This window comes from Pinus tabuliformis, chromosome 1_1, assembly GCF_031772625.1.
Source record: "Pinus tabuliformis cultivar Carrire ecotype Pingquan chromosome 1_1, CPIR1, whole genome shotgun sequence".
Lineage (NCBI taxonomy): Eukaryota > Viridiplantae > Streptophyta > Pinopsida > Pinales > Pinaceae > Pinus > Pinus tabuliformis.
Genome location: NC_142297.1, coordinates 1969633 through 1989956, shown reverse-complemented (window position 1 = coordinate 1989956; position 20324 = coordinate 1969633). Strand labels below are relative to the sequence as shown.

The window sequence follows — 20324 nt, the reverse complement described above, 5'->3', positions numbered from 1 at the left end:
CGAAAAATGTTAGTTTTCCAGTAAGTAGACTTTATTTGAAAAGCCATATGATGAGGGAGTCTCTTTTTGACATTGAGCATGTCAAAAGTGAGCAGTGAAGAATTGTTTGGATCAACTGCCCCTATCACTGAAAGAAAAGCACTTTGTTGAGCTGGACACAACTGGAGTACCTTTAAAGCAGACATAGCACATGGAATTTGAGCCAGATCCTCAACAATGGAGTAATTCTAGGCTGCCCTAGCATTAGGGTTGATAGTCGTGCGTTTGGCGAAACCTTTCAGTATCTGAGGTATAGACTCGACAGAGGGTTGCTTAACATGAAGTGGATCCGTAGTTCTGCGAACAGATTTATCCTTGGATGTTTCAGCTTCACCATATCTACGTGACCATGTGGCCACATTGACGTGAGAACCCATCATGAAAACATTTGAGGAATTGTCCCCCTCCTAGTTCTCCCCTGCGGAGGTACCAGGATTTGAATTTGCGCTAGCAAGCATCTGTCGCCCTTGGGGAAAAGGGTTGGTTAACACAACTTGAGAGCTAGAGGTCCCTTGCTACACTAACAAGCGCTGAGCATCTTGAATTTTTGGGCAGAGATGAGTCAAATGGTCCCCAATGCATAGCTTGCATGGGAACTTAACGTTCTTCTTAGACTCTTTCCTACCCTCACCAGCATTATTGTTGGGCTTATTCGCATTACCCTTCCCATCTTGATTCTTATTTTTACCTCGTCCCTTCTTCTTCCTAGTGGAATTTTGATTTCCTTTAGGGTTAGAAACCTGAACAACGTTTACGGAAGAAGGTTGAGAAGGTGGAGTAGTAAACGATGTAGCCTGATTGGAAGAAGCAGTTTGTATAGACAACTGCTACAATTGGCTCAGAAGGTTCACTGCATTCGCATCAATCGATCCAACAATACCATCAGCATGCAAGCCTAGCTTTGGTTTGGCTACATCAACTGTGGATCTAGGAGCATCAGGCAAGATCTTCTGAAGGGTCCCAGACTGAGAATATATCAATTCTAACTGCTGGGCGCAAAAGATAGCCTGCTCTTCAGAATATACTCCAGACATAGAAACATCCTTGGATATCTCAAGTTGTAATGATTTTAAAAACCATTTGAGACCGAATTCAGGTGGAATTTCAGCTTTGATGAGCCTTTTTCTCTGTCTCCATTCCTGAATATGATCAAAAATGTGAGTAGCGTGTCATGATGAAAATTGGCCAGAAGTTCAGTTCCAGCTTCGTAACAGATATACAACTGAAAATGATTTAAGAAAATGTTAGCAAAATTAGTAAAATATGTAAAGGTGCCCCTCGGCAACTCTATATACCACTTAGCCCCATTACCGGTTAAGGTGCGTTGAAATAGTTTCAACCTAATCGAGTCATTGATGAGGGAGTTCAATGAGCACTATAAATGGAATGTGGTTACATGTTCGCCATGGTCTTCCCCACTCTTACATTTGAAGTTTGGGATATCTGATGGAAGTTTGGCTGGGATTGGAGGCCAAGATGGATTGTATCTGATTGTAATGTGGTTACATGGTCGCCCCAGTCTTCCCCACTCTTACCTTCGAATTTTGGGATATCCGATGGAAGTTTGGTTGGGATCGGAGGCCAAGCCGTATTGTATCTGATTGGATTGTTCGTTAACTTAGTCAAGCCTGATAGATTGAGCGTGGCTAGAAATAGAAGTCTCAAAGGACCTTAGGGATTCCACCCAGATTGGGCAGGGTTCCCGAAAGTTTGAAAAGAATGGCCTAGATTTTGAAAGACACCACGTTGCCCCAAGTAACTAGTAGAAACTACTGAATGAAAAGGTGACCCTTGTGGTCCAACAAAACTCGGAGTTTGACCAACTCCAGCCGATACACCTCCGTAATCAGAAAATTTTCCTCCTAACGAATTATTATAAGGAGTGGACAACCCTTGGTAGGGGTTCCATGCATTAGCTAGGGGTGGAAAACTTCGAAATGAACTGACCGAGGAGTACGGCATATTCCCTTGTTGTCTGAAAAATGGATTCCCAGCTCCTATGCTACTAACCGCAAGATTATTCCAACCCTGAAAGGGATTGCTGCCTTGACTCGTGAAAGAAAAAAGCATAGATCCTACCGTTGGATTGGAATGTGGTATATGACCACTTCCAAAAGGAAAACCCTAAAAAGATTTCGATCCACTCATCATGGATGTGGAGGCAGTTAATAGTACACTTAGTGGAACTGAAGGAATACCTAGAGAAGGCATACCAAAAGGGAAGAATCTAAAACTAGATGCATGCACTTGGGAACTTACACTCATTGAAAGAATGGAAGTAGACCCAAACAAGGATGTGCTAGTAGTCGACCCAAATAGATATGTATAAGGGATGGAAATGGTTCCTCCCCCTTGTATTCATATAGTAGTTTGTATACTCGTAGCACTCGTGGTGGATGCCATGCTCCCAGCAGTGGTCATTGAAGGGATGTGCCTGTGTGGACCTGAACTTGAAAGTCTATGTGTCAAAGTCCCAACGTATAACATTACGTTCAGATGATCAGAAGGAAGACGAGAATTCAGAGCTGCTAACGGATCTAAGAGTTCTTCTACCTCAATATTATCCCTCTAACTAGAAGAGGAATCGAGAAAGAACTGGGATGTTCCTCTCTAGCTCTGTGGTAGTACCAGGCCTATCTTGCACACGAATGCCCCCAAGCGGAGGATCAATCCCTGATGCGTCGGTTGCTACTGGGTGAAACCCACTGGTAGTATTGTTCCTACGCCTTCTAGAAGAAGGCTATGGACTTGCAGGTGAAAGCCTACGAAGTGTACAGTACGGTATAGGGGATCACTCAGCCACTTTGAATTATTTAATAAGATCTACTTAAAGACTCAAGAAATTGAAAGCTAGGCCGATTAGGAGCACAGAAAACACACTAAAAAATGTCCCTAAAAGAATTTAGTAGTCAAACAACTTTCAAGTATTTCCGCTCCAAGTGATTAGGATTGGACACCAAAATACAAGAAAGTGAATAATAAGGGCCTTCCGAGAATAGACTCGAGTAATTACGCCCCAAGTCTGCTAGTGAAGGTATCAGAGGAAGTTACATTGACCTCCAAACAACAGCGTTTGTTGGTGCAATCCCCCAAGCTTCGCAAGGGTGCCCTCCAGAAGTATTGCTGAAAGTGATGCAACGTCGACCTCAGGTGCCACGAGATTCCCCTCCACAGCCACCTATGTAGATCCCTAGGATAGGCAACTAAAGATACCGACTCGTATTAGAAGCCATGTATAATAGTCATGAGGTAAAATCCGACAAGTAAGAGAGGGGGTATCTCTTGTCCTTATCTTCAAAAACCCTCATGCTTAACTCCTAGTCACAGAGATTTCCCGGTCTCCCTAATGCTCTTGGATTTTCACTCTCTATTCAGACGTCTATGTTTGACAATTTAGAGTGATCTTGGAGATTTTAATCTCCTCTTGCCTAATCCAAGGCCCTAAATAACCTAAAACTTGTTGGTGTACTTATTGACAATATAAAAATTTCTAGTTTATTTTATTAGTGCTTGATTTTAAGTGCTTGTTATTTTTAAGTCAAAGGGAAAATACGGAAGTGAAACTAATGGTGTTCTTCGACACACAAGAAATTAAGGAAAAACTAACTTATATGCAATGCAATTGTTTGTTCTTCGATGAAAAGAAAATTCTACTTGGGTTCTAGGAAACTTCTATTAAAGCAATAAACTTTTTCCGCTTTTCTTTTCTTGCAACAAACTTCACACTCACAAAAAACTAAAAAACTATTGATGATCTAATGATGTGAAACTACCCTAATGCAAAGTGCACATGATAATGCAAAAATTCTAGATTACTCTAAAAAGAAAATGAAAGTAATTTGTTTTATAATCCAACTTAAGTGTTTTGAAAGGAATAAGAGTTTGAACACAAAATCTTTCCCAAAACAAGAAGGACTAAACACAAAGATCCCAAATCACTCTCAAAAACCAAAAGAAACCGAACAAAAATTTGACAAAGAAAGCAAAAACAATGTTTTTGAAGGACTTTTCTTTTTCAAAAAATAAATAAAACCAACTTGTCAAAAGTACTCATCATGCTACGAAAGACTCAAATATCGAAAGAAAATCACCAAGAAACTTTGCAAGTTGTCAATTCAACATGAATGAAAACCTGAAAAAATAGATGTTTCAAGATGTACTAAATGATCCAAAAGCAGAAAAAAGAGGTTAAAGACAATGATCAAGAAATCAGGAAAAGCACACTTTCAAATTTGTCAACAACAACATTCGAAAAGCAAGAAGTGAATTGCCACAGACTTAACGGGAAGCAAAGCAAGCAAACCATAAAAAGGAAGTTTGACACAAAGATTGCAAGCAATCTTCTGTTTCGGAAAACTAGAAAAATCAAGAGGTCATGAAAGAGAGATTTATCTCTAATGCACCTAGTACGTAATGTACAACATCACTGAATTGATCGTTAGTAGATGTAGGTATGAAACAGGTTGCCACATAATTAACCCATGGGAGGGATGATACCATTTAGGGAAGATGGTTGACTAGGAGCCATATTTCGACCAGAAAATGAGAGTTGGTCAACAGTGACAATTCTGCCTTCATGCAGGAAATAAAGCACTCGAAAGAGTGCTGAAACAATAGCTCCCATGTCGTAAATATAGTCGCGCCCAAGAACTAAATTGAATTCTAAACGGCCTGAGACTACCATCACATTCAGATAAACGGTTTTTCCTCCCAAAGTAATAGGTAACCGAGGAAGGATCCTTAACAATTGACTGGTTCTTCTGTTAGAACCCAACAGATTCTATGTAACAGGCACAAGTGGCGGTGAACCGAGCGCTTGCCAAGCACTTGAGGAAAGGATACTCACTGATGCACCTTCGTCTATAATAGTGCCAGATATAATCATATTACAAACCTATACTATGATATGGAAAGGCACATAAGAAGGAAGGCAAAATCCTCCTAGTCGATTCTAATCAAAGGAAGTGACTAGACCAATTGGAGGAGGTACCATAGAAACGGGAGGATTAACCCCTTGAGTTATGAGAACTAGAGGATTTTCCTCCTGTCTTAATGAAAAGGTGGATTGCCCCCAAGCTCATTTGAATCTAAAGAAACAAAAAGAACTTAAGTGGTACCATTTTCACTCTCTTCGAGAAAGGTAGGATTTACTGAAGGTGAAATCGGGTCAACTGTTACCTCGACCTGTTGATTTGGATCGGGTATAGACTCATTGGATTCACTTTCAGAGAGAGTGGGTTCGAACAACGATTGATTTTGGTCAGTCAATTCATCAACTAGTGAAGGATTTAGGGAAAGTTTCTTGTAACCAGATGGAAGTCACTGCGGTGAAGCAGGATGGTTATCCAACACCTTTTTGGCTTCATCTTAGAATCAGGGAAGGATAACATAATGATGCTCAAGCTTGGCAGACCTATTAGGGATAAAGGAGAAGATCATCTCAAAGAATAATGGCAATATTAAAAAGATGATTTCTTCCAAATTTAAGGAGAATTGTCCATATTATACTTGCATTCTATTTAATTTTCATAATATCTCTCATGCTACACATGTTTTTTACATTCTAAGTTTACATAACTATGGTGATGTGGGAATACTTCTTAAATTTATTTTCAAACATAAAAATAAAATATTAAAAATTTCCAATTAATTTACTTTTTTGTGATATATAAAAAAATCTTAATAAACATTATTGATTTTTTTAATTACCATAAAAAAATAAAAATAAAATCCTTAACTCTAAAAATAATTTATAAAATTAATAAAAAAAATATATTTTTATTAATTATTTTTTATATGATATATTTATTTTTACTTCTTTATTGTTTCTCCATATACCCAATTATAAATTTTGAAAAGAAAAAACAACCTAGAATCATTAAAATGAAATAAAATCCAATAAGTCTTATACAACATTTCTACTTCTCTAAATGGAATAAGTCTTATACAACATTATTATACAACATTAAGATAAAAAAAAATGGCTGAATGATGTTGATTAATTTTTCATAGAAGAAGGAAAAAGGAACTGAATGCCCTATTCAATGCTAATACTACCACTTCCAGCTTTGAGAAATAGCCTTATACATTTTATAATTTCAAGATTAGAAAACAATCTAGCCAAAGTCTGTAAGAACAAGGCTATTAAAGTTAAAAAGAAATTGATGGACAATTTAATAATGCTTCCATCAATGATGTTCAGGAAAATTTAATTCAGAAAACATAACGATTTAAAAATACCTCCATCAATACTAAAAACGAATTTGATTTAAATACTAAAACCTCTCCCACATGACACACTTAAGTATTTCTCTGCTACAAGACACAATTGAGATCTCATCAAACTAAAATAAACTCAAACTAAATAATCTAACACAAAAGATAATACCCAATACTTCATACCCAATACCAAATTATAAGTTTGAAAAGAAAAACTAATTCTTAACCATTAAATTCATAAGACAAACTATAAATATCAAAATTCTAAATATCTGGAACACTTATTTTAGATAAACCACTGAAATTGTTTCACAGGACTTTGGAACGTAGGTTTCACTGGAATTTATACTTAGGTTTGGTTCAATTGCTATAGCTCCCATGGGGCGATGACTTAAGGGACAACTGGGAAGCCAACTCCATGTGTTATTAACTAAATTGTAAGCAATAATATCTACTACTTCTCTGGATATCCAACACGTAAATAGTGAATATCCGAAACAAACGTGATCTCCAACTCCTCTGCAATCCCAACGTAAATACTTCTCTGGTTAACTTTTGCCATCCATTCTTCCCAAAGGGAGGAAGGCATCTGTGCAATCTTCCCCCATTCCCACGCTGGCGAGTTGGACAGAGGTACCGAGTGGCCCTCTTCACTCTTAAACTTCAACTCCAACACACTAATCACGTGCTTGCGCTTCCTTTGTCCACCAGCTTTTCGAACGGAAACATCGTTGGTAGAAATGAATAGGATACGGGAACTGCAGGTGATCAACTGGGAACGTAGAGCACCCTTCCTCAATTTCCTAGGGAATGGTCCAAAAGTTAAAAATAATGGAGAAATGGTTATATGGTTGTAACGTATCTCCTTAGTTTAGGATTAGTTCCTAGAGTTTAGGAGGTTGTTTACAACTACCTATTTTTCAGTGATGTATTTAATATTGTAATATTCATTTGATGTAATGTAGAGTGAACGTGAGAGAGAGTCTCCTCTTTGTTTTGAGTTCAGTCTCCCAGGTTCCGTACACACCTGTGAGCTGCAACTCCTTCATTTAATTCAAAGTGTGATTTTTATCTTCGTATCAGAGCTTAGGATAGAGATAACCTCATTTTTTTTAGGGATGTATCATTAGTTACATTTCTGTAGTGGTAGGAGTGCATGTAAATGTATTTGTGTGATCAGGTGGAACTGTAGTAACACCTGGAGCGAAGGGTCTCAGATGACTGATCATCTCTGAGCCGGAGAAAAGGTTGAGCAATTGGCGCAGATTTTTTGAAGATAGATGCGCCAATCTAGAATAAAACAGATTGGCACTATTTTTTAAAGAATAGATGTGCCAATTGGCACTGGTTTGGGGCTGATAAGTGCACCAGCAAAATTATAACTAAATTGGTGAGGATCTGTGGCTGTTAAGCGCGCCAATTTCCATGGACACCGTGAATTTTTCTTTTCAGCAACTGGTGCAGATTTGTAGCTGTTCAGAGCGCCACAGAGCCAACCTATTTCTCTCTAGAAATTTGCAATTTTTGTTGCAGATCGGAGTTGCCCGGTGGTGGCACGTGGAGATTTCTGCTTGATGATAGCAGATTTGATTTGCCCGGTGGTGGCGAATTGAGGTTCCTTGATCCGCTTGGATCGGACCTGCCCGGTGGTGGCGAATTGGGGTTCCGTGATCCGCTCGGAGGTAGCAGATTGGACCTACCCAGTGGTGGCGAATCAGAGCTCTGTGATCTGCTCGGTGGAAGCAGATCGGTTTTTTGCCTGGTGGTGGCGTGTGGAGCTTGCTTGTTGATCTGTTCGGTGGTAGAAGATCGGTTTTGTCCGGTGGTGGCACAGTGAAGTCCCTGTTCTGTTCGGTGGTAGCAGATTGGACTTGCCCGATGGTGGCACAGTGAATTTCCTGATCTGTTCAGTGGAAGCAGATCGGACTTGCCTGGTGGTGGCCGATTGGAGTGTTCAGTTGGGAGAAAATGAACAACAACATAGAAGCATACCTCCACGAGTCTGACAAACGCGATGGAACGAATTTCTCCAACTGGAAATTCAAAATGCAAACTTTGCTGAAGAGCGCAAATGCATGGGCGATCATTGAGGGAAATGAGCCGAGATCTGGAACAACAACCCAAGAACAAGACTGTGATAAAAGAGAAACGAAAGCAAAAGTTATACTAAAGATGTCCGTTAAGGACAATATTATCCCACATATCAAAGATTCCAAGTCAGCCGTTGATCTATGGACAACGATCAAGAACCTGTACGAGACTCAGAATAAAAATCGTGTTCTGGCACTCAAGGGAAAACTGTTTGCATTGAAGATGGACGAGAATGAGTCCGTTGGTGGATTCATGGCCAGAGTTAAGGATCTAAGAGACAAACTGGGAGCTATTGGAGAAAAAGTGTCTGACTCAGATCTAGTTACACTCACATTGAACAGAATGATGGATGAATATCAGATATTCATCACAAGACTGTCAGCAAGGGAGAAAGCCCCTTCATTTGATGAGCTGACAGTGATTCTGCTCTAGGAGGAGGAGCAAAGACAGAATCTGAAAACTCAGAGCAATGACCTAGCTCTGATGGCAAAGAGGCGACAGTACAGAGGAAAGCAACACCAGCACCAACATCAGCACCAGCAACCGCAGCAGCAGCAACAGAAGGGGGCCAACTCTTTTCAAAAGAGACCATTCAGAGGTATGACTGATAATTATGCTAAGAGATGTTTTTATTGTGGGAAACCTGGTCATCATATTAAAGGATGCTATAAGAGGCAGGCGGATGAAATAAAAGGCAAACAGAGGAAATATTAGGGTTGTTTTGCTGGAGAAGAGGAGGACCACAGCCATGATCTTTGACTATTCACAGTCGATTGTGCTCTTTCAACACCAAAGGGAGATGAGGACGACATATGGTATGTCGACTCTAGCGCATCCTCACACATGAATGGTAAGAAAGACTGTTTTGAATTTCTTGAAGAATCTGCATGTGGATCAAAAATTTATCTAGGATATGACAGTGGGTATGAGATCAAAGGATGTGGAGATATTCCTGTGAAGCTACGTAGTGGTGACATTAAACATCTTAAAAATGTATTATATGTTCCAAGAATTAAGAAAAATTTGATCTCTGTCTCAATGATTACAGACCAAGACATGCAGGTGCAATTCTTTAAGAATGGTTGTGTCATTAAGGATAGCCAGATGGAAACAGTTGCAACAGGAGTGCGTGTGGGGAATTTGTACAGACTAGATGCAAAGAGTATGCCACGACAAGAAATGGTTGCAGCTAGATCAACAGTCGAAAATCTCTGGCATCAGAGATTTGGACATCTCAATCTGCAAGACCTCATCTTACTTCAGAAGAAAGGTATGGTCGATGGACTTCCTATTTTTCATTATGTCAAGCTAAAATGTGATGGATGTGCATTAGGGAAAATGCATAGAGAAGAGTTCCCTTTGCATGTCAACAGAAAGGAAAGAGACCTCCTAGAACTAGTGCATACAAATATTTGTGGACCTATGCAAACTAGGTCCTTAGGAGGTGCATATTATTTACTATTGTTTACAGATGACTGCACTAGGTTTTCATGGGTGTATTTTTTAAGTAAAAGGAGTCAAGCCTTTCGGTACTTTAAAGAGTTCAAATGTATGATAGAGAACCAAACAGGAAAGAGGATAAAGATTCTCCGCTCGGATCAAGGGGGAGAATACAGGTTAGAAGAGTTCATGAACTTCTGCAAGTAGCATGGGATTATGTAGCAATTTACAGTGCCACACACTCCACAGCAGAATGGAGTAGCAGAACGCAAGAACAGAACTCTTGTAGAGTGCACCAGAAGTATGCTTCAAGGTAAAGGTATATCAAATGGTCTTTGGGTAGAAGCCATTAATACTATTGTTTATTTAAAGAATAGGAGTCCTACTAAATGTCTAGGCTTCAAAACCCCTTTTGAAGCATTGTTTGGACTCAAACTAGAAGTTAGTCATCTGAGAATATTTGGATTTAAAACTTATGCTCATATACCAAAAGCAGATAGAAAGAAGTTAGACCCCAAAGCCTTGAAATCTATATTTGTAGGATATGGCATAGAGTATAAGGCATACAAGTTATATAATCCTGTGACTCATAAAGTTTTTGCGAGCAGAGATGTTGTTTTTCATGAAGAGACTGAAGATGGAAAGGAAGACTCTAGCAATGATAGCCACATTCCATTGCTGATAGAGATGAACAGTGACAAAGATGAAGAGCAGGAGAAGGAGCAGAAACAGGAAGAAGTAGTAGCAGATAGTGTAATAAATGATGATGCAGGCCCGGAAAGTGCTGAAACAGATAGAGTTGAGGTAAGTACGCTACCTAGAAGATCAGGTAGGAAGACTAGACTACTTGAAAGATTGAAAAGCTATGCTTTAATGTCGAAAATTTTAAACATTGTAGAACCTTCAAACATGAAGAAGCAAGTAAATCAGATGAATGGAGGGCTGCAATGCATGAGGAAATTGAATCAATATATAGAAATCATTATTGGGATTTAGTTGAGTTGCCTGAAGGAAAAACCCCTATAGGTTGTAAGTGGCTGTATAAACCTAAGATAAATGTAGATGGGAGTGTAGAAAAATACAAAGCTAGACTGGTAGCAAAGGGTTATTCACAACAAGAAGGCATAGATTTCGATGACACCTTTGCCCCTGTAGCTAAACTAAATACAATTAGAATGCTAATATCTTTAGCAACAAAACATAAATGGAATCTACACCAGCTAGATGTTAAGTCTGCATTTCTGAATGGAGAATTAAAGGAAGAAATTTATGTAGTACAACCTCCTGGTTTTGTGAAAAAGGGGCAGGAGCATTTAGTGTCTAAATTGCATAAGGCACTTTATGGTTTGAAACAAGCACCCAGGTCATGGTATGAGAAAATTGATTCATTTTTTATACAGCACGGTTTTCATAGGAGCCTCAACAACCCAAACCTGTATACCAAGATAAATAAATAGAGGCAAATCATTTTGATTTCTTTGTATGTGGATGACATGATTATAACAGGAAATGCAAATAATTTGATCAAAGAAATCAAGCAGCAAATCTCACAGGTATTTGAAATGAAAGACCTTGGAGATATTCATTATTGCCTAGGTTTGGAGGTGTGGAAAGATTCTGGTCAAACTTTTCTAACTCAAGGAAAGTATGCTAGAACCCTGTTGGAAAGATTCAGAATGGAACAATGTAAAACAACAACAACACCATTGCAGCAGAATCTCAAGTTAAGCAATGATGATGGCACAAAACAGGTGGATGCCACTTTGTATAGACAACTAGTGGGAAGTTTGATATATCTCATGACAACTAGACCTGATCTGGCATATCCTGTTAGTGTGCTGAGACAGTTTATGTCCAAACCACTTGAAAGTCACTGGATTGCAGCAAAATGTGTGTTGAGGTACCTTAGTGGTACTTGTAATTATGGTATTTTATACACTGACATTTTTGATGTTACTTTAGCAGGTTATTCAGATTCTGATTGGGCAGGTGACATGGATGATCGTAGATCCATCATAGGTTATGCATTTAGTATTGGATCCGCGGTTATCTCGTGGAGTAGCAAAAAACAAAGTATTGTAGCATTATCATCATGTGAAGCTGAGTACCAGGCATTGTGTACAGCAACATGCGAAGCCATATGGTTGAGGAGATTGCTTAGCGATGCAGGCGAAAGTCAGAAAGAAGCAACCAGCATCAAAACAGACAACCAGAGCACAATAAAGCTTGCATACAATCCAGTTTTCCATAAAAATACTAAACATATTGACACTCAGTTTCATTTTGTTTGAGAAAAGATACAGCCAAAAGAAATATGTGTGGAGTATTGTAATACTTGTGATAATTTAGCTGATATCTTTACTAAGCCTCTAGGGCGAGTAAAGTATGAGTTACATAGAGGGATGTTAGGAGTGCAGAATAACCCTTTCTCCATTAAAGGGGGGAATTAAAAATAATGGAGAAATGGTTATATGGTTGTAACGTATCTCCTTAGTTTAGGATTAGTTCCTAGAGTTTAGGAGGTTTTTTACAACTACCTATTTTTCAGTGATGTATTTAATATTGTAATATTCATTTGATGTAATGTAGAGTGAACGCGAGAGAGAGTCTCCTCTTTGTTTTGAGTGCAGTCTCTCAGGTGCCGTACACACCTGTGAGCGGCAACTCCTTCATTTAATTCAAAGTGTGATTTTTATCTCCAAAATGCATTTTCATGGCGTTGGGCGCTATAGCAGAACCGGTTTCCCCCTCGAACGGAATTGGTTGCCTCTCTCCACCCACATTATGTGTAGAATTTCAATTTTCAGTTGCAGTGAACAAGCTCACTGAGATTTTCCCACCTTAAATTCTCTGGAAGGTTTCCCACTATTTTCCATCTTTTTTCGGACGATTCGTAAATTTCCACCAACTATGGATTTCCCACAAATATATTTTCATCATCCAACCAGCGCATCCCAACAGTTGCAACTTTGTATGTAGTGTCATTATCTTTCTGGTCCACAACAACGCAATCTGAGGGGTATCTTACGTGTGGGGCCAAAATTTCAACGAACTTTAGTGTATAAGGATTGCAGAGTCTGCGAGAGTTTCTTCCCATATTATGTTCGACCAAGATAAGTCCCCGTCCTTAAGGAATGAAAGGCCAAGACAGGAGTTAATCCAGGTCCTTGTGTAGAAACAGAAAGCCATACATGGAGTTTTGTTTTATGCCCATTTCATAAAACAAATTAATGAAAAGGATTTGATTTTCCCTTTATAATTTAGTTTTATTAATTATTTTAAATATAATATTTATTTATTTTATTTTGAAAAAGAACCGTTAATCATTAAATTCATAAGACAAATTTTAAACATCAAAATTCTAAATATGTAAAGACATTTTGTTTTATATAAACCACAGTGAAATTGTTTCATTGGACTTTGATAAGTAAGTTTGGTTCAACGTCTATAGCTCCGTAATAGTGCTTACATCCAACGCAGCAGCGATGACTTAAGGGACAACTGGGAAGCCAGCTCCATGTGTTATCAATTAAATTGTAAGCAATAACATCATCTACTTCTCTACATCGTCGAGTATTCCCAAAGAGTGAATGTGCGAAACAAATGTGATCTCCAACTCCTCTGCAATCCCAATCATCTGAATCATAATACCAATCATCTGAATCATAATAGTCTTTCATTGTCATCCATTCCTCCCGAAGGGAAGACGACATCTGTGCAATATTTACTATCAAATGATTCCCATGCCCTTCGTCAACTATTGTCCCCAACGCTTTTTAAAAGTGTGAGTAGGTCCTTTACCTTCGGGACAAGTTAGTGGTGTTGTGGTCCCACCTCACTCAACTCGTTCCATATAACTAGCTTCCATGTAACCTTGGCCTTCTCTATATTGGTGCACTACCACATCCTCCTTTCGCTCATCACCCCAACGAATTTCTTGGTGCGCTCCTTTTTCACTCACCCCGAGGATGAACTCCCACGACACATCACCCTCATGCTGTCCCTTGATGGTTCTTTTGACGAGACTCTAGTTGTGTTACACCAATTCTTTTCAAGTGATAGACTCTAATTGAAACTCAAAAGACTAAGTTTTTTGTGTCCCACTTGTTTACTCCGCTCTGAGCTCTATTAGCTATCACTCCTACATGCCTCCAACTCATGCAGTCTTAAAATAATAGTCCAATTATCACTGCCTTTGGTTACAAGGATTGAAACAAATCCTAGGGCGTGATCCAAGTCCATATCAGCACACGCACACACAAATAGATATGTGTGTGTTTTAGTGTGTGTGTGTGTGTGTGTGTGCACAATTAAGGAATAAAAAGAAAGTGGTTTCCAAGTTATTTTTAGAAAAATCACTCACTGTTTTTACTAAATCAATCATTAAATAAATACTTCACTACAACTCGCTCTAAAACCATAGAAACATGATCGAATTGACCAATTTAGGGAAAATGAACCAAATCCCAACAGTTATCTAATTTAAATGAATTACATGGCAATCGAAAACAACTCTATTCTAACAAACCCACCATTAAGGAACCAACTCTCATAAAATATTTTTACCTCTCAATCAATCAAATTTTATGAATTCCTCTTCATCATACTCCCAAGTAACAGAGAATTCATGGGCTCCTTCCCATAAGGTCTTCATGTGCTCCTACCCATGAGGTCTTCAACAGTTCTGCCACTTTTATGTAATAATGTGGCATTCATCCAAATTCATGGGCTCATGCCCATGAGGTCTTCACGAGTTTTTCCACCTTTCTATAATAATGTGGGAGTCATCCAAGTTGCATCAACTATTGGAGGGTGAGTCATCCAAGTTCCATCAACTACTCGATGGTCCTTCCACTTCACCAAATACTTGTAGTATTCATTTCCCTTGGTCTTCTTAATCAATCTTTTGTCCAATATATTCTCTCGTTGCAAAGGCTCTACTATAGTCTGTAAGTAATTGTTTCTGAAATTGATTTGTTTTCGTCCATTTCCATTTGATGTATGCACTTCTTATCCTTACTCACACTTGTATAGATCTGCAACATTGAAAATTAGAGAGCTTCCATTTATGAATAGAAGTACCTAAACTTTACATATAAAATTATAATATTATAAATAAATGAAAAGAATTGGTGAGTACTTTTTGTTGGTCTTTCTCTAATTTTTAAAAATTAAAAATGATATTAAGGAAGATGTAAGATAATATTATAAAGAAATCAATAATTTTTTGTCACACTTTTTCATTTGTGGAAAGTAAGAACTTATTATTTTATATTAAGGCTTGTTTCTCTTATGTTTTTTATTATTATTTAGATTAAAAAATATGACTAAACTTTTGGGCATATATGTTGATAAAGATTATGTTTATAGTGAATTCATTTTATAATATAAAAGGTTCATTATGCTTGAACATTAACGAACAAAAAAAAAACCAAATTTAAAATGGTTCCAATCTATTGAAAATGGTTGTTTTTTATGTCAAAGTTTGTCCCACTGAAAGAGGAGATCATATAGTCAAACAAAAAACTCTAAGACATTTCCAAGTGTATTTGGCACTCCCTATAATTCCATAAGAATAAAGAGATATGGAATATTTTGTTAAGATGACCTAAAGAAAATACAAGTAGCCTACATTTGGATATGCTATCCTTGAAGGAATTTTGCCACCAATTACCTAGCTCAAATGGGAGCATAGGATATATTGTTGGAAAGATTATTCTGTAATGCAGGCTATAAACTTTTATAAAAATTATTATAAACCCCAATACTTAAACCAAAACTACTGCAACCAAGCTTTTAATTATAATTAAAAGAGGATGGCTTACCTTTAGATGAAAGCCCAAGTCCAAGCCTTCTTTTCTACTAGTCATTGAGACCTTTGCGTATATGTATAATTCAAACTAGCCCGACTCACATGATTAGCCCTAGTTGCTTATACCCTATCATCTATGTTGAGATTTCACCCTATCCCATTGAAAGTTGTGTGCAAAGGAGATTCTCCAAGAGGCACACATTAAGGAATGAGAAGTATTCCTATCAAATTATTTCCATGCCATTCATCAACTATTGTCCCCAACCCTTTTTAAAAGTGTGAGTAAGTCCTTTACCTTCGGGAGGAGTTAGTGGTGTTGTGGTCCCACTTCACTCAACTCGTTCCATATAACTAGCTTCCATGTAACCTTGGCCTTCTCTATATTGGTTCACTTCCACATCCTCCTTCTACTCATCACCCCGACGAATTGCTTGGTGTGCTCCTTTTTCACTCACCCGGAGGACGAACTCCCATGACAAATCACCCTCACGCTGTCTATCGATGGTTCTTTTGACAAAACTATAGTTGTTACACCAATGCTTTTCAAGTGATAGACTCTAATTAAAACTCAAAATACTAAATTTTTTGTGGCCCACTTGTTTACTCCTCTGTCAGCTCTATTAGCTATCACTCCTATATGCCTCCAACTCATGTAGTCATAAAATAGTAGTCCAATTCTCACTGCCTTTGGTTACGAGGATTACAAAAAATCCTAGGGCATGATCCAAGTCCATATCAACACACACACACACACACACACATAGATATGTGTGTGTTTTAGTGTGTGTGTGTGTACACGCTCTTCCCTGTGGATCATCCTGGTACAGGGTTTTAACTTGTGTCAACTAAAAAGAAGTAAAAAGGTATTTTTACTAGTTTTTAGAATGATATTTATTATTTTCGATCTGGAAGTCACTAATATGATAAAAATGGACTGCAATTGAATAATTTAAAAATGATCTAATATATGTAGATCATATATCACAAAATCAATTGATCATATGATCAGCTTATTAACAGATCAACTCAACTGGTCATAAGATGGATGAAAAGATTCATGTTCTAATTTCTTCTCTTCATGAAAAAAAAATAGCGAGGTAAAAGAATCGAGAAATTAGAATGGATTCGAACCAATGGAATTGGAGAAGATAGATCAGTCCGTTCGGGAACGAACCTGGGTGGGGATAGAGGGACTTGAACCCTCACGGTCTATAAAGCCAACGGATTTTCCTCCTACTGCAATTTGCATTGTTGTTTACATTGACATGTAGAATTGGACTCTATCTTTATCCTCGTCCAACCATTTATTCCAAAAAATAATTCAATTCTCCATCTAGAGTAGATAAGTTCATAATTGGATTACTTAATGTCAAATCAGTACTTCAACTCGAATCTGGCATCTATCTTATGAATAAAATGCTTGGAACGAGTTCTGATCGCCAGTTTTTTCTGATGTTATATAACATCTCTCTCCATTTTTGAGGTGTAAATAGATCATTCTATAACTACAGTATTGGACCAAATGAGATTCATTCGTTAGAATAGCTTCCATTGAGTCTCTGCACCTATCCCCTTCCTACCTTAGGAGAAGAAACATTGTCTTCATGAACCGGATTTGGCTCAGGATTACCCATTCAAAATATCCCAGGGTTCCCTGGATTTGGAAGCTATCACTTGGTAGGTTTCCATACCAAGGCTCAATTCGATCAAGTCCGTAGCGTCTACCAATTCCGCCATATCCCCTTCTCGAAGAACAAGATCATACCTTGATCTAATCCTATTATGTAATATCCATCAGCATTATTCATTGGATATTTGCTCAATATTGGGTGGGAGAAATATCCTCCCCTACTCCCCTACTCCCCTTCTCTCCCCTTCTCTCCCCTTCTCTATCTCTACCCCAATCGAATATGACTGGGAATCATTATATTATTTATCCATTTGAAATGCAATGTTATTATCCTCCCCTAGTCGATTTGGAAGAGTGAGTAAAACGATCGATATCAATTGACCCTTACTTCTCCTTTCTTTCCCTTGAAAGAATCTACATTCAAACAATGTTCCGTTGTAATCGTAATCTGGATTGCGTCATTGAATCTGATTCGCGCTATAATCGTTAGGATTCCAAAGGAATCTATGGATCTCACCCCAATGAAATGGGGAGTGATATTCCATCGAGCCTGCTTAGCTCAGAGGTTAGAGCATCGCACTTGTAATGCGATGGTCATCGGTTCGATCCCGATAGCTGGCTCTTTTCCGTTCCGTTCCTCTCATTTCCATAATCCACAAAGTTTTGTTAGGATCAAGATGGAATGGAGAATACTCTTACGATCGTTCGTCGGGTCCGTCATGCCATGATCATTTACTCCCAACTAGGAACGGGATGAATGAAATGATTGGAGCTATTAGGATCAATAACAAATTGGAGAAAGATCTTCGTTTTCCATATAAAAGAATTCCAGTAGTACTCATACGGGTTTCCGGAACATATCTATGATAGACCTCGTGCTCTAGAGATTCAATATTCTAGAAATTAAATATCCAACGAGGTAGGACCATCTTGATGAAGATAACAGATCGGTCTTCTGTACTATAAATATGGATCGATTTCAACAAGTCGCACACCCATATTCCAAAAATCCTTATAGAAAAGTAATTACATGATCAAACTATTGGAATAAGATAAGCTAAAAACTCAAAGCCACTATTTGGTCTGGGTTTGAATCCCTCAGTTCTTTTTTTTTCTTCAAGAGCTCACCAGGTGAATTTTGGAGTTCCTCAGCCCCAACTAACCGGAATCCCATCCAATAAAACGGAAGAATTATAAATCTCCAAGATAATAGATAGGAATACTGCAAATAGAGCCATTGCAAAACCTATAAGAGGAGTAGTTCCCCATCCAGGAGCTACTTTACCATATTCTGAATTAAGCGGTTTTAAGGTCGTTCCTACAAGGGTCCCAGATTTTTGGGGTTGCTTTTTCCAATAAACGTTGGTTACATTTCTTCATGTTATTTGTGCCAGTGACCGGTTTATGGATGAGTGCCATTGGAGTAGTTGGTCTAGCTCTAAACTTACGTGCCTATGATTTTGTTTCCCAGGAGATCCGTGCAGCAGAAGATCCTGAATCTGAGACTTTCTACACGAAAAATATTCTCCTGAACGAAGGTATTCATGCTTGGATGGCGGCTCAAGATCAGCCTCATGAAAACCTTATATTCCCTGAGGAGGTCCTACCCCGTGGAAACGCTCTTTAATGGAACTATAGCTTTAGCTGGTCGTGATCAAGAAACCACTGGTATTTTCCCGAGTATAATCCTTTGCTACATAAAAGAATAGGAAATTCCCTTTGTCGTTGTGGGATAACAAGCATTCGAATATTGATCGATCTATCTAATCGATTTGGAGCTATTAGAGCTGGATCCACTCTTTGGGGGATATGAGTCGAAGCAATAACAAGAATATTTCTCATAGAATCTTTTTCACCATCTCTAAATCTAAAGAGAGTGCTCATTAATACACTAAGGAACACGTCAGTGAAGCCAAAACCAAATAAATAGTTAGTTGCGTCATTTAAATTCAGTTCATGAATGTTTGGAATCCATATTATGCAAGGAGACATTCTTTTCGCCAATTCTAAGGTAATATGGAAATCTTCCATTTTGTCTTTCACAAAAGGATCAAACTCAGTAGGAATACGTTCAAGAGGGTAATCTAAATACTCACCATACCAGAGCTTCTTCAGAGATATTCTTATTAAAGGAACATATGAGTCTGCTGCTAGACTTTTGACCAAATAGGATCGGCCAGTTCCCATAGGACCTATCAGTAAAATCCCTTTGGAAAGTAATGATCCTGAGTGGAGTGAGAAAGGTTTTCCATGAAATGTGGGGTTGGTTTGACACAATATTTGTGAAGAGGTAATCTTCTGACAAAAAGCAAGGAATACCCATCTTTCTGCTAAACAAAATGGATTGAACCCGTAATTAATTAGACCTTTTTGATAAGTGTAGGCCAAATATCGTAAGTGAATAAGCCCTGGCTGTCTAATGATTTGATCTCCAAATTCATTCTTGAATAAATTATGACTGTAAGTAAAAATTGATTCAAATTTAAAAAGGGCTTTTTCCGTCATTAGAAACTGAACTAGTAAGTTCATCTCTTCTTCGGAGATATCCATACTAGAGCACAATCCGTTCAACTCTCTTATTATAGTTATAAGAAATTTTTTATTTCTATTCTTTGTCTTCCTCTTCGTCTTCGTCTTCCTCTTCGTCTTCATATTCATATTCATATTCGTAGAAAAAACACTATTCATAATCTGTGGAAGAGAACTGGATCTTTCTATTGTATAATAGAGAAAGCTATTAGGCACGGGAGGATTAATCATTTTTTGCAACTCTATCATGTATGATGGATGCTTTAAAGACTTGATGAGTTCAAAGTATCTCTTTATATTGATAAAGGTGAAAGAAATAACTTTAAAATATTGAAGAATAGCATAGCACTGAATAGAGAGCCGCCGAATACGCCAGCTACACCCAACATGTGGAATGGATGCATAAGGATATTGTGCTCAGCCTGGAATACAATCATGAAATTGAAAGTACCAGAGATTCCTAGAGGCATACCGTCAGAGAAGCTTCCTTGACCAATAGGGTAGATCAAGAAAACGGCAGTAGCAGCTGCAACAGGAGCTGAGTATGCAACAGCAATCCAAGGA

The 20324-nt window shown here is 38.2% G+C and overlaps 1 non-coding gene across 1 annotated transcript; it reads left to right on the top strand.

Moving 5' to 3' along the window:
* Positions 1–17779: 17779 nt before the first annotated feature.
* TRNAT-UGU (transfer RNA threonine (anticodon UGU)) lies at positions 17780–17852 on the top strand. Its single transcript has one exon. It is a non-coding gene; the product is annotated as a tRNA-Thr (tRNA).
* Positions 17853–20324: the final 2472 nt, after the last annotated feature.